Source organism: Micromys minutus (assembly GCF_963924665.1).
Source record: "Micromys minutus genome assembly, chromosome: 2".
In the NCBI taxonomy this organism is placed as follows: domain Eukaryota; kingdom Metazoa; phylum Chordata; class Mammalia; order Rodentia; family Muridae; genus Micromys; species Micromys minutus.
Genome location: NC_137971.1, coordinates 9,588,822 through 9,604,008, shown reverse-complemented (window position 1 = coordinate 9,604,008; position 15,187 = coordinate 9,588,822).

Genomic DNA, 15,187 nt, shown 5'->3' with positions numbered 1-15,187 from the left:
ATTATTTAAGAGCATTCTCAGTGGTAATTCTTTGCTCAGAGATTGAAATAGAATTTATTCACACTATCCATGACACCACAGGTTTATTTCAAATTATGAGCCAAAATTAATTTTTATTTTATATTGCTTCTATCTTGTATTTTGTCCTGAGAACAGAAAGCTGAACATCCTTCAGAACTATTGCTCAATTTGCACTCTGTTGTCTCATAATTCACATCCTAGTTATTTTACTATTAATTAATTAATTAATTAATTAAAAATATCTTTAATTTTATCTTACAATGAAGTGTTTATCCTCCACTTGATCTGCCCTCAGACAGTCCCTTCTATCATTCCTCCCCTCCAAGAGCATGTTCCCACCTTAACTTTCTCTACTAGCTTATTCAGTGTTTTCCCCCTCTAGTACCACACAGTCAGATACCTCATGTATGTCTATGAAAAATGCATTTTAATGACTAAAATCTCAACACCATCCTCATATAGTCAGAGATTTGAGAGAATGCCAATGCTTGTATGTGTGCTTGTCATCAATAACATACTTTTTTCAAACTTTGCATTTTATTTTCTATCTAACACTTTCTTGGTTTCTATTTTTTTGTGAAATGTGTTATTCTCAGAAAAGCACTAATTTAGTTTAATTACATTTCTATACTCTATTGCCTTTGTAACCATTGTTGGATAGAATGTGCCTAGATGTTCTGTGGTCAACACATATGATATCTTCAATGATATGGTCTTGCGATGTATTTACACTGAGTAAGCAAGAATAATGGCAATGCTTTAGATACATCTCAGTTCAATAAAGTTTCAGGACTTTCTTTTCATCTAACTTCTATCATCCTTTTGAATATACACAGTATATCTAAAACCACAACCACCCATGTTTACAGATGGAACGAATCTTTATTTTGGGTCTCAGTTCTACCTTGGCCTCTTTACATATGTGACTTGCCCTATAAGATTCTATTGTTTGGAAAGGCTTCGAGTCTCTCTCCTGATACGAATGTAAGTAACGCTGATGCTTTTATTAGCAGTTATATGTAAGATTGTGATTGATGATATCAAACTGAATCTAGCTTTCTGTCAAGGGTTAACTACTATGCACCTTTCTATGCTTATTTCTGCTTATTTATCATAGCGTACATATCAGAAACATTCTCTGCCAGCTATTATACCATAAGTTTAAAACAAAACTCATTGAAATGTCCTAAGATTTAGAAGTAACACATTATCCCGTGCCTAGCTGTATTTATAGTAATTCTTATGAAGAGGAATATTTTGTGAGGCTAAAGAAGGAAAGAGATATAGCACAGTGAATGACAGGCATAGTGCCTGAAATTGAGGCACACACACACAAAGCTAACATGCTTCACTCCCTGGTTTCAGAAAGGGCAGTCCTGATTATGACATAATCTCTGGTGTGCCTGAGAAGTCTTCACAATCTCACAGTCACTATCTAAAGAAACATTTCCAATTAAAATGTGCCTTGAATTTGCCCCATGCTATATGAAAAATCTTATTCCTTTTCTACAATAGATTAAATTTGTTATTAATAATATTATTTACTATGGAAGCTTCTGGCAATTTTTTAAAAATTTTTATGTGAAAGCAGAGATGAGAAAAAGAAATTAAACGGCAGTATCACAAATATTAACTTAAAAATAGCCCTTGTATTTATGACGCATAATTAGAGTTTATTGATAGGCAGTTTAACTATAGATTTATATGTGTAAGCAGGGGCATAAATAAGAAGGACACACACTTATACAAAGAGCAGTAACAGACATTGTGTGAGCCTAAGGGTAGGCTTTGGGGCAGGGAGAGACACAGCGAGAGGGATAAAGAAGAAAAGGGAGGGCAGGTGGGAAGGAGGCCGGATTTAAAATAGATTTTAGATTAGAATATAAAGTATAATTGGTAATAGGATAACTTTTCTCTTACAAAATGGATGGTGAGAATTTGCTATGTGGTGATGGATTCATTTTACTCTTTTGTCTAGAGATCCAAAAGATTTTCAGTATCATTTGTGACTGAGTCTGTCATTTGTTCCTTAGTGGGCCTGAAACTCTTTTCAGCATCTATCCACTATTTATGTTTCTAATGAACTAGCAATGCAATTCAATGGTTTTATATTTATACCTAATCTCTATCCCTGTCCCTTTCTGTCTCTGTCTCTATATCTATCTTCATATTTATATAGATATCTATCTATATCTAGATGGATACAGGTATATATAAAAAGATATAGATTAGATAGAGAAAGATATAGAATATAGACATAGATATATGTTAATATATATATATATATATATCATATGTGTCTGAATATAGATAATGTAAGTTAATGATTTATACTTGTAAAACAAAGTTTAAACTCTAAACAAAACTTTAAAGACTTGATGACTATTCTTTCATGATGTTCCTTAGGTCTGAAGAGATGAGTCAGTTATGCTCAGTTCTCTGAGCTGCTGTTAATTGTCATTCTAAAAAAAAGTGTTCTCATAAAAACTTAGCAGATATTTTTCTTAGAATACAAATATAGTTTTACATATGGCAATCAGTTATATAAATCATTAACAGAATAAAATACAGATAAAGACACAGTATTATCTATGAACACAAAATAAATAAAATTGACAATGATCCAGGCAGAAATTAAACTTATTTGCAATAGATATTATAATAAAACATTGTATAGGCATATATAACATTCATAGAAAAAATTATTTCTAAATTATCAATATAACCAAAAAGAATATTAAGGGAAAATATCTTAGTAGTCTTTTCAGTAGTCATAAGAAAATAAGACCAAATGGATCAGTCATCAATTTTGTTCTCTCAAAGACTGAAATGTCAGTTGGTGTCTGTGTGTGATTCCTAACAGCAATTCACATTGACAGAATGTGTAAGGCAAATGGTACCCTTGTTAATTCTCAGCCCATTGCCTCTTAACAACTGAGATAATAAGTATAAGCAATTATTCACATGCTTTAAATGACAAAATTGTTTTATGCATTAGCCTGATAATTATATTTATAAAACTGTTGGTGTTTTGTTTCTGAAAATTGCTTTGATAAAAGGAGCTTTTGTGTATATATAAAAACTTGAAAAATATGAATAAGGAGATATTTACAAAAACAGAACTCCGAATTACAATAAGAAAGTGCTGAATTACTACATTTTAGGATATAAGAATATTATTCTTTCATTTATTGGATATTTTCTTTATTTACATTTCAAATGTCATTCCCTTTTCTAGTTTCCTTGCGGTATCTCCCTCCCCCTGATTCTCTGAGGCTGCTTCCCCACCCACCCATACATTCCCTTTCTCCCACATCCCTGCCCTGACATTCCACTACACTGAGGCATTGAACGTTCACAGATCCAGGACCTAACATCCCATCGATGCTCCAAAAGGCCATCCTCTGCTACATAAGCATACGGAACTATGAGACCCTCCACGTGTACTCTTTGGTTGGTGGTTTAGTCCCTGGAAGCTCTGGGGGCGGGTGTCTGGTTGGTTGATATTGTTTTTCTTCCTATGGGTTTCAAACCCCATGAGTTCCTTTAGTCCTTTCTCTAACTCTTCCATCAGGGAACTCCATTCTTATTACAGTACTGATCAACTGAGGAAGAATTCATTGCAAGAGACTACAATAACAAACCATGGAATGAAAAAGAGCAGCTCAAGTAGCAGTTATGCTGTCTCAGTGCTCTCAAACTTCTCATGCAGTGACCCTTTAATACAGTTTTTCATGGTGTGGTTGCCACAACCATAACGTGATTTTCAGTGTTCATTAATGACTGAAATTTTTCTACATTATGATTTTTAATCTAAATATTTGATATGCATGATATCGAATGTGGCAAACCTATGAAAAGGTCATTGGATCCCATGGGGTCGCAAGCCACAGACTGAGAAAACCCATGCTTTGTGTACATTTCAAAACTTTTTAGCATTTAAATTTGCTAACTTTATTTTGTAAAACTACAGAGATATTCAGTGATATGGGTTCCGAGAATGATGATTTACCCTCACTACAACAGTAGTAAGCAATTTTTAATACATATTAATGGGGAAAAAGAGGCTTCATAGAATCTTTCTAGAGATAGGCCTCAAATTAATAAAGTCCTACTATGTAGACTATCTTTTCATCATTCAGCCATAGGAAGAAATGTAAATGCATACACAGTGTACTCCTATGACTAAATTAATTAGAAAATATGAAGCATAGAAATTTAAAGTTTCCAGAATATATACTTAATAAAAATCTTGTGGTAATTTTTTTCATTTTTAAATTACTTTCTTTTATAAAAGATATATGTGTGTATGTATATTTGTATGTATGTATTTATTTATTTATGTAAGTACATTGCTCTCTTCAAACACATCGAATTTTGTTTCAGAAGGTTTTAAGCTACCATGTGCTTATTGGGAATTGAACTCAGTACCTCTGGGAAGTAGTCAGGGCTCTTATCTGCTTATATCCAGCCTTTAATTACTTTATCATAAAAGGCTTAAAATTTTTTTCTCCCTATTTCATTCTTGGTTTCTATAAATCTATTTTTATATTTATTTAAATCTATTTTTTAACATTTTTCACAACTTTATTTGTAAAAAAATAGAGATACATGTACAGACTTTTTAAAGCATTTGGCATAAAACTATATGAATATATTTTATTATTACTTTATTTTTTTAAAGGTTTGATAGTATGGATTGAAATCTTACTAGTTACAATGAATATAAAGAACATGTAAAACAAAATGTAACATGGAAATAGTCAGTTTTCAAAGCACAGCTTTTAGTATGTGTGTTTATGTGTGCAAAGTTTGCTTTTTCTCTAACATTGTAAAGCTGTGGCTTCTCTACTTAGTCATCAGTAGATCCAGTTCCTAAATAATTATAGTTAAAGCTACAATTACTTTGTCTCCATAAAGATATGATAGAATCACCAAATATTTTTAAATGAAATCAAAATGTCCAGCATTGTGTAGATATTTGAAAATTAGAATTTTCAAAATCAATGAAGGATGATATACCATGTACTAAGAAGCATTGAGAATCTTCAACAAAGGGGGTTACACATGAAAATGAAGTTTTAGGAAGACAGATGATAGAGTGATAATTGTAACAAAGATCATAGCAGGTCAGATTAATACATTCGCAAATAAAGAAAACTGTAAAACAATATTAGCAAGAGTATCACAAAAGCCCCAAGATTATTATTTAGTTAATTAAATAGAGAATGTTTAAAATAAACAAATTGAAAGCCATCATAAACATGTTTGTCAAAAATTTAGTCTCATATATTTTATAAAAATTAATTTAAAATGAACCATAACCTGAAATCTAAAACAAGTGAAATAAACGGCACATTGACAATAAAAGAAACAAAAACCGCATTGTAGATGACCTCAGCCTGCTCAATCCAAATTATATCTAGCAGCTTTTCTGGTGTTTTTCTAGTATTAAAGAAACAGACTATTTGTTCCCTCCCCTTCCTCTGTCTGTATTTTCTCTGTGTCTGTTTACTTGTACCTGTGCAGTAATCTGTAGTTATTCAATTTATGTAGTTTCTTTCATCATAGTTACATAATGCACATAACCATACTGCCTCTGTTCCAGACTCTCTAGTGCTCTACTACTCAAGGAACAACATTGAGAGATCTTCATAAATGAGAAATGTTCCCAGACTTCATGTATTCTGGGTCACTAATGTAAGTGATCCGGACCTTTACACACCTGTTAACTAGGAATATGTATGCTGCTCTAGTTGTTGTTCCAATACTAATAAGGAAGACAGACCTAGCATTACAGTGTGGTAAGTTGTTACAGTGGGCTCTTCATGATACATTGAATTAGCTCACAGACCTAGAGATTCTGTGACATGACACAAGCCTTTCCTTAGCTCTGGTTAGAGGCCTTAGGATACATAGCTTTCTGGTGTGGGGAATTTGGGAAAAGAGGTCATATGGAGACAATAAATAAACAAAGCAAGCACACCTATGATAGCATTAACACTTATTCACAGGAGAACTCCCCTGACTATTCAGATCAGTTTTCATCCCACTGATATATATGGGCTAACAATCTGATATCCATCCAGTGTGTACTGCCTCTTATAGTATCTGTCACTTAAATTTAGAAGACCAGGTCTCTAACAAGGTAAATATGGACTTATTGAATCTATGTCCATATTACAGGAAATCCCTAGAACTCATCCCAGTCATGATCTTGGTAACATGGCAAGGCAGCATTTCTTCTGCCTTTGATTATGGGATGAAATAATTTCAAAATATATGAGTAGTTATCTTCCAAAGGTGAGTCATCTGCTTTACTGTTAATAAATGTTCTAAACGACTGTGTTTTTAAAAGTAGAGCACTTTTCTTACATGAAGTCAGAGTTCTAAATGTAGGAGATGATGTATAATATATAAGAAAGAAGCCTAAAGCTCTGTTATGAGTCCAGATTTCTTGCTTAGTGAGAGAGCTCTATGAGCAAAATATTTCATATAAATTCTCAAATCATCATCATATTTATTAGAAATAAAGGGCTAATATGTCATGTTTCTATTTCCTTTGAAGAAAGCTGAGAAAACACTTATAGTAAGAAAATGACCTATGAATATAAAATGCTATCATTCATAGACTTTGGGAAGCAACCCAAAGTAATTTTATGATTATTGATTAGTAAATTCAATTTTTATAAATCAGAGTCATTAAAGAGATATCCACAGAATTTGGATATCGTAGTAACACGTGCCTAAAATCAAGACACAGTCATTGGATTTTAGATCCATAAAACATACAGCTAACATATGTGCTATGCTTGTTAGCTCACAGTGAGAAATCAATTGTAAAATTTGCTTCCATTAGCTATTGCAATCCATAATTGGCGCGGGCCCTAAATTTGTCTCAAACATCTGCAAAGGTAATAAACCAATTATAGAAGCCATCTGGAATTAGAATATAAATGGAAAAACAAATCTGAAAACAAAATAATCCTCTTTTGAATAACTGATAATTTTATGGGTAATATGTCACAGAACATGACAAACAGTACTACTACTTGGGGGTAACGGAACAGTCCGTGTGGACGTCCCACTGATTCCTTGATCTCTGTCTTATGGATTTAGTGTGATCTGTTCCTAAACACCTGTGCACCTGTCTTCACTGCTCACTTGAGTCACAACCTTGGAGACCTGAACCTATTTATCACAGAAACAACCCTGATCAAATATTTGCTTGAATATGAATAAAATTAATGACCTTGAGAAAAATTTATTATTCCTTCCGTACACAGAACTGACTTGATAAATATGAGAGCTTTGTTATTACCCTAACCCATTAAGTCAGCTGAATTGCTGGAATATTAATCACAATGCTGTGTTCATTACTATTTGAGATAACAACAAAAAAAATTCCTAAAAATAAAAAAAAGGAAAACTAAAGTTAAGATATGGCCCTGATAATTCTAGAAGATTCTAAACTTTCAAAATTGTCTTTAGTCACAGGTAAATTGAAATCTAAAGTTATGTTAAATAAGACTTTGCAGTTTTTGTTGTATGGAACAAAAAAACAACAACACACTTTTACATGGGACTCAATAAACAGGTCTACCCATGTCATGTAGGGAACCCACAACAGACCAAAGTACAGGCCTCTATCAGATGTGGGGTTGGTAAAGATCTTTTCCCAATCTGTCGGCTGCTGTTTTGTTTTCTTGAAAGTGTCCTTAGCTTTACAGAAGCTTTACAATCTCATTAAGTCCTATTTGTTGATATTTGACCTTAGAGTATGAACCATTTGTGTTCTGTTCAGGAAATTTTCTTTTGTGCCTATGTGTTCTATGGTTTTCCCTACTTTCTCATCTAATAATTTCAGTGTACCTGGTTTAATGTGGAGATCTATGATCCACTTGCACTTGAGCTTTGTACAAGGAGATAAGGAAGGGTCTATTTTCATTCTTCTGCATGCTGAGTGCCAGTTGAACCAACACCATTTGTTGAAGAGGCTGTCCTTTTTCCATTGAATGTTTACAGCTCCTTTGCCAAAAATCAGGTGACCATATATGTGAGGGCTCATTTCTGGATCTTCTATTCTATTCCATTGATCCATGTGCCTGTACCTGTACAATGGAGTACTACTAAGCTACCAGAAACAATGACTTTATGAAATTCTTAAGAAAATTGATGCATCTAGAGAATATCATCCTGAGTGAGATAATCCAGTCACAAAAGAACAGACATAATATGCAGTCACTGATAATGGGATACTAACTGCAGGAAGCTCTGAATACCTCAGAAACAACTCATAGACTATATGACGTTCAAGAAAAACAAAGACCAAAAAAAAAAAAAAAAAAAAGAAAAAGAAAATGAAAAACCATTATGCTTAATCTTTACACACCAAGAAAACTTTGACTAATTTTAGGTTAGATCTTGTTTTCCATATACTTTATGCTCATTGTAACTAGTAAGATTTTAATGCATACTATCAAACCTCAAAAGAAAATCAAGTACTGACAAAAATGTATTCATATGCAAAAATGCTTAAAATCTGTACTTTTATCTTTCTTTTTAAAATAAAGTTGTTCAATTAAAAAAACCAAAGATATCATAAATTTGCAGGAAAATAATTGAAACTAGAAAATATCCTGGGTAAGGTAACCCAGATCTAAAAGAACATGTATTGTATGGGATGTACTCAATTATAAATTGGTATTAGCCCTAAAGTACAGGATAACTCTGGTATAGTCCACAGACCCAAAGAAGCAAAATAAGAAAGTAGTACTCCATGTGTAAATGTACCACAATTTCTGTATCCATTCCTCTGTTGAAGGAAATCTACATTCTTTTCAGCTTCTGGCTATTATAAATAAATCTGCTATAAACATCGTGTAACATGTATCCTTGTTAGATGATGAGCATCTTTTGGGTATATGCCAAAGAGTAGTATATCTGGGTCCTCTGGTAGAACTATGTCCAATTTTCTGAGGAATAGTCAGACTGATTTTCAGAGTGGTTGTACCAGCTTGTATTCTCACCAAAAATTGAAGAGTGTTTTTTTCCCCACATTCTTACAAGCATCTACTGTCACCTGAGTTTTTGATCTTAGCCATTCTCACTGGTATGAGCTGTATTCACAGGGTTGTTTTGATTTACATTTCTATGATGACTAATGATGCTGATCATTTTTAGGACTTCTTGACCATTTGATTTCCTCAGTTGAGAATTCTTTGTTTTGCTCTGTACCCCAGTTTTTACTAGAATTACAGTATTTTAATTAAGATTTCTCTACAAGCTGAGGAATCAAGTCACTTCAGAGATTGATCAATAATTCAGGGAAGAAATAATTGAATGGATTAGCTTTTATGGATGTATGAAAATGCTCCATGAACACTACCAAAGGTCATATGACAGTATCAACTTAACCCACCTTGTTACATCATTAATCCAAATAAACGATTTAGCTTAACAATGACATGTCTCAATTCTTGAAATACAATGAGTGGTAACCATATTTATTTTGTGTGTAGCTCCGGAAAACATATTAATATACAACTATGGTAGTAATCAATTACACATGAAGTTATGAGAAGATTCCATTCAAGGACCAAGGAAGTGAAGACTGGTTGGTCATTGTTGGCAGACATATACTCTTTGTCTGTCCATCAAGCATATTGTTGAAGAGTGATGAGATTCTGAGAGACAGCTACAGTCTCCGCTGCCTGTATAGCGTGCAAGTCTGAAGTTATCAATGACTAGCAGACATTTGCAGATGAACTTGGGTCAGTGATTTTAGTTGCAGGAGTAAAATGGTCTCTGAGAAGAAACTGAACCTATTGTTATTAGCCACCCTGGTATAATTCTTGCACATCGCATAATTAGTTGGATGTGAGAGCCTGCTCTATTCTGATAACTTGGGAGGGAGCAACCTCACCTTGAACTTATTTGTGTTGCTTGGATCACTTATCTTCTGCAGATAACCTGGGAAAAAATTAAATTCAAATTTTCAAGGCACACTTTGTGAAATACAAAATGAATTGAATATATTGGTTTTCAGCAAAAAAGGAAATATCAAAAATAAGAAGTCAATATTATTCTTCAAATCAAGAATCTCTGCAACATTAGTGTTAACTGAGGGACATTATCATTAATAATGCTAAGGGTAAGAAGGAATATTCTAACTTGCATGAAGACAGACCTTTATTAAAATTATCAACAGAAACTGAAAAAAAATGTAGTCTGGGATAATTAAGACTGTTTGTCCTGAAAACATGCAACCAAAAAACAAGCACAAAGTTCTATAAGTGAATCGAAATGAGAACCATGAAATCATATTGAATCTAATAAGCAATCAGTCCTTTGAAATCATCAAGACAGGGACAATTTTTAGTACCTAAGAATATGAACACATGTGAACATAAACTGGAAGGCAGCACTTATTTTATTCAATTAGGAACAAAAATCATGCTCTGAAATTCTGATTATTTTATTATGTGATAATGAATCTTATTTTATGATGCATACCACCTGTGGCCATACATCCAAAAACAGTACGTCCACTGCAGGTTAAGACGTTTACTTATAGGGCGAGCTTGGGTACCCACGATTAGAATTGGTTGCTAATGATTTTAGTAGGTCTTCTCTGTGTTGAGAAGCCTACGCACATTCTGAGCTTAGAAACAAGCTTTGCTCACTGTAACTAACTGGCTTCTGCCAGACATAGCAGTCCTTAGAAAACTACTCAAGGTTTCTCTTCTATTTATTTGCAGGTTGTTAGTCCTCAAGGTGAGTAAGAGAAAAATTCATCCTGGTCTTTTTCCCTCATACATAAACAGAAATCTCCAGCTGAATTGTTCAATCCCAGAGTGCTCAAGAACATACAGATGCTGGTTTGGAGAATGTTAGAATAAAATGCACAGTGAGATTTTGGGTAAAAGTAAGACAGGAATAACAGCCAGGTGCCATGAATTAATTATGTATATTTCCTTTTGATCAGAAATTATCCTGTTACTTTGTATTCCTATGAAGAAACTTGTTAACTACTCAAGGCTCTTGAGTAAATACTGTAATGCCTCTACTGTTCCTGGTTGCTATTGTGGTTGGCTCTCAGTAATGTGAAGAACACCTCTTTTGTCTGTAAAATATGAAGAGCTAGAAATCAGGCAGTCCCCTCTCCCCCGTGAGGCAGAAGCAGTAGATAGTAGGTGAGATAAAATGCCAGAAGCATATTGATACTCTCCTCTGGATCATAAAACAGCTTTATTTATCTCAATTCTCAGAAAGAAAAGACTGATAGCACACATCTCCACATTTGTCACACATTTTTTTTTTCCAAAGGGGCACACTCAGGTTGCAGGTGAAAATCTGATGTTAATTTTCATTACCTCTGTCATATGCCTCTGGAGGATTCTTTTATTCTCCGACCTCTTGAACATTTATATCATTTCAACAGCAAGTACCGGGGGAAATACAAGATATAGCAGACAAGAAAGTTATAGATAAGTCACTAAAGGATGAGCCATATTTTATAATACATTTAAGCAATATTTTATCTTCTTTTCGCAGTGTGATTGCTTATATCTTGTGAAAACCTGTCATTTCTATATAATGGAAGCTGCATTAAAAAGAAAGAAAATGAAAAGGAAGGAACAAAACAAAACAAAAATGTGAGAAGACATAAGAAAAGGACATTAACTTTAATAAGTATCTGATTTGAAACTTATTTAATAGGGTCCCTGTTAAGTCCTTTTCTCCGACCAGGAATTTGATTGAATTAATAGTGTAAGATGAAATTTTGCAATGTCAAGTGCTTGCAGCTAATGACAAAGTATCAATCTGGAAGCTTATGTATATATAAAAAGATACTCTGGGATGGTGGAGAGAATATGGTCACCAAAGGGTAGCCAGAATATATAAGAGCCAGAGCTGGAAAAAAGCCAGATGTCCTTCAGGAGATGAATGGATATAGAAATTACGGTATATTTACATAATGGAGTACTACTCAGATCTCAGAAGCAATGACTTTATAAAATTCTTAGGAAAATGAATGTATCTAGAGAATATGATCCTGAGTGTGATAACCCAGTCAGAAAAGAACAGACATAATATGCAGTCACTGATAATTGGATACTAACCCCAGAAAACTATGAATTCCCAACAAACAATTCACAGACCATATGAAGCTCAATAAAAAAAAAAACAAAACAAAACAAAACAAAACCAAAAAGCAAAACAAAACAGTAAGTGCAGTAAGTGTATAGCACCCTCTCAGAGTGGGGTACAACTATACCTTAAATCATTTATAATTCAAGAGCTAAGACGATAGACTTGTGGCAACTTTTGGTATTTAAAAATTATTATGTTTAATTTATACACACCAAGAAAACTTTGACTATTTCCATGTTACAGTTTGTTTTGCATGTACTTTATTATCATTTTAAATAGTAAGATTTCAATGCATACTATCAAACCTTTAAAAAGTCAAGTACTGACAAAAATATATTCATTTAGTTTTATGCTAAAATGCCTTTAATAATCTGTATATGTATCTCTGTTATTTTAAATAAAGTTGTAAGGAAAAAAAGAATAATTCCTCATTTTGAAGAAAGGAAAAAGAAATAAAATAGCTCGCATTCAGGGTCTTCTCAATTGAAATGAAAGTTTTAATTTAAATTAACAAAAATAGCCTGTATTCTAATTATATAAAAACTATTTTAAAATCTTTAAATGTCTTAATTAACAAGGAAAAAAGGCCTGTTTGGCACAAATTAGAAGCAAGGTACTTTGTGATTATCACAGACCAGAAGCCTCCTGAAAACACTCAAACACTTTTTTTAGGGGGCTTCTATTTTCTTTCCTTACAACTCCTACCAGAGATGATGTGGCTTTGAAGGTGTAAAGCTCCTTCCAGGAATAGATTAAAACATGATGTAATAAGGCATAATAGTTAGCATTTAACTTAAACTCCCTTATGTTATATGAATTAAAGAACAAGTGACCTTTTGAAATTCTGGTAATCTAATTTAGGGCCTTGGGAATGCAGCTCAAGTGCTTTGTCACTGATGTATATCTTTATGTGGAGCCAATAACTTTCAAACTCTTCTTTTTTCTTTCAAAGACTAAGTTTACCTTTTATTCCACTTATTTCATGGAGATTGAGGCTTAAATTTTATTCTTTGTTAATTATTATTATTATTATTATTATTATTATTATTATTATTATTATTATTATTATTATTTACAGTCCAGTCATTACTCTCCTCCTGGTCGGCCCTTCCACAGTTTTTCATCTCATTCTTTCTCCCACTTGTCTCCAAGAAGATGTCTCCAGCCCTACACGCCCTCCTGGAGCCTCAGTTTCACAAGGGTTAGGCAAGCCTTCTCCCACTGAGGCCAGACCACACAATCTTCTACTGTATATATGTTGGGAGGCTTGGACCAGCTAGTGCATGCTGCCTGTTTGGTAGCTCTCAGAAGTCCAGGTTTTGAGACTCCTGGTTTTTCAAAAGGTTGACCTCTTTATAAGCTTCTTCCAGCCTTTTCCTAAGTCAACCACGGGGAACCCGATTTCTGTCCAATGGTTGGGAATACATATTTGCTGCTGCTTGTTGTTGGGCCTCCATTCATTTGCCTATTAAACACATGATAACCTCATTCTTAATAGATGATTAGTATTCCATTGTGTAAATAAACCACAATTTCTGTATCCATTCTTCCATTGTGCAGCATGTAGGTATATTCCAGTTTCTGGCTATCACAAAGTCTCTATGAACATAGTAGAGCCTGTGCCTCTGTGGTATGCTGGAATATCTTTTGGGTATATGCCCAAGAGTGGTATAGCCTTGTCTTCAGGTAGATCTATTTACATTTTCCTGAGGAAACTCCAGATTGATTTCAAGAGTGGCTGTACCTGTTTGCAATCGCACCAGCAATGGAAGGGTCTCTCTCTTTCTTCACACCCTTGTCAAGATCTGCTGTAACCTGAGTTTTTGATCCTAGGTAATCTGATTGGCTTAAGGTGGAATCTCAGGCTCATTTTGATTTGCATTTGCCTGATCACTAAGGACTTTGAACATTTTTTAAGTGCTTCTTGGCCATTCAAGATTCTTCTGTTGTGAATTCTCTGTTTAGCTCTATATCCCATTTTTTAAAATTGGGTTGTTTTATTGTTGTTGTTGTTTTGGTTGTTTGTTTATTTGTATTTTGAGGTTAGCTTCTTGAGTTTTTTATGTATTTTGGATAATAGGCCTTTATTGGTTATGGGCTTAGTGAAGACTTGGTTTTTTCCCAATCTGTAGGTGGCGAATTTGTCATTTTTATGGTGTTTTTTGTCTTATAGAAGCTTTTTAGTTTCATGAGTTCCCTTTTATTATTTCTCTATTTTTTAAAAAAAATATTTAAGCCCTTTCTTTTTTCATATCTTACTTTTCATTTGTTTGAAAAGATCTAAACCTTCTTTCTGAGATCTTTTGTACTTAAAGAAAACTAAAGCTACTCCTATTAACAAGAAGTAAACATGCTGGTAGTTCTGATTGAATGGATGGGGGAGAAAGTGAGGAAGGAATGAAGGAACAAAGGAAGAAAGAAAGGGAAGAAGGAATAAAAGAAGGATTTTTGTCTACCTTGGAAGTTAGTTTGAGACACACAAAGAAAGAGAGTATGCACTGAGCTAGACTTTACATCAATTTATTGCAGAACTCCACAGTTCTACTTTTTAGCACATAGTACACATTTTCATTGCCTAGAAATAACTACAAATCTATTTATTATACCTCCAAAAGATAGGGCACTTGTTGACAGCCTCCAAGGATACTCTTTCTTAATTGCACACAGATTTTCATTATTTTCTCTGATTTTTTCATGGAATACAGGATTCAAGCTCTCTAGGATGTTCAGGGTTCTTCTGTAAATGGTTCTGTAAGCTCATATATATGGGTGTGTGAATACACCTCCCCTTCATGAAGATGAGCAAAAGAGAATATTATTACTAATGTGTCTGAGACTATGTGGGTATGTGAGCATAGATGAAGATGTGATTTGTGGTTCTTATGTTTGATGGAAATTGGCGATTTGGGGTAATTTTCAGTACATCTATGAGTTTGTGTTTCCTTAAGACCATATACGTGTGAATGTACATTGAATTGCTATGCAAATGTGAGTGTGAGCATGAGCATGT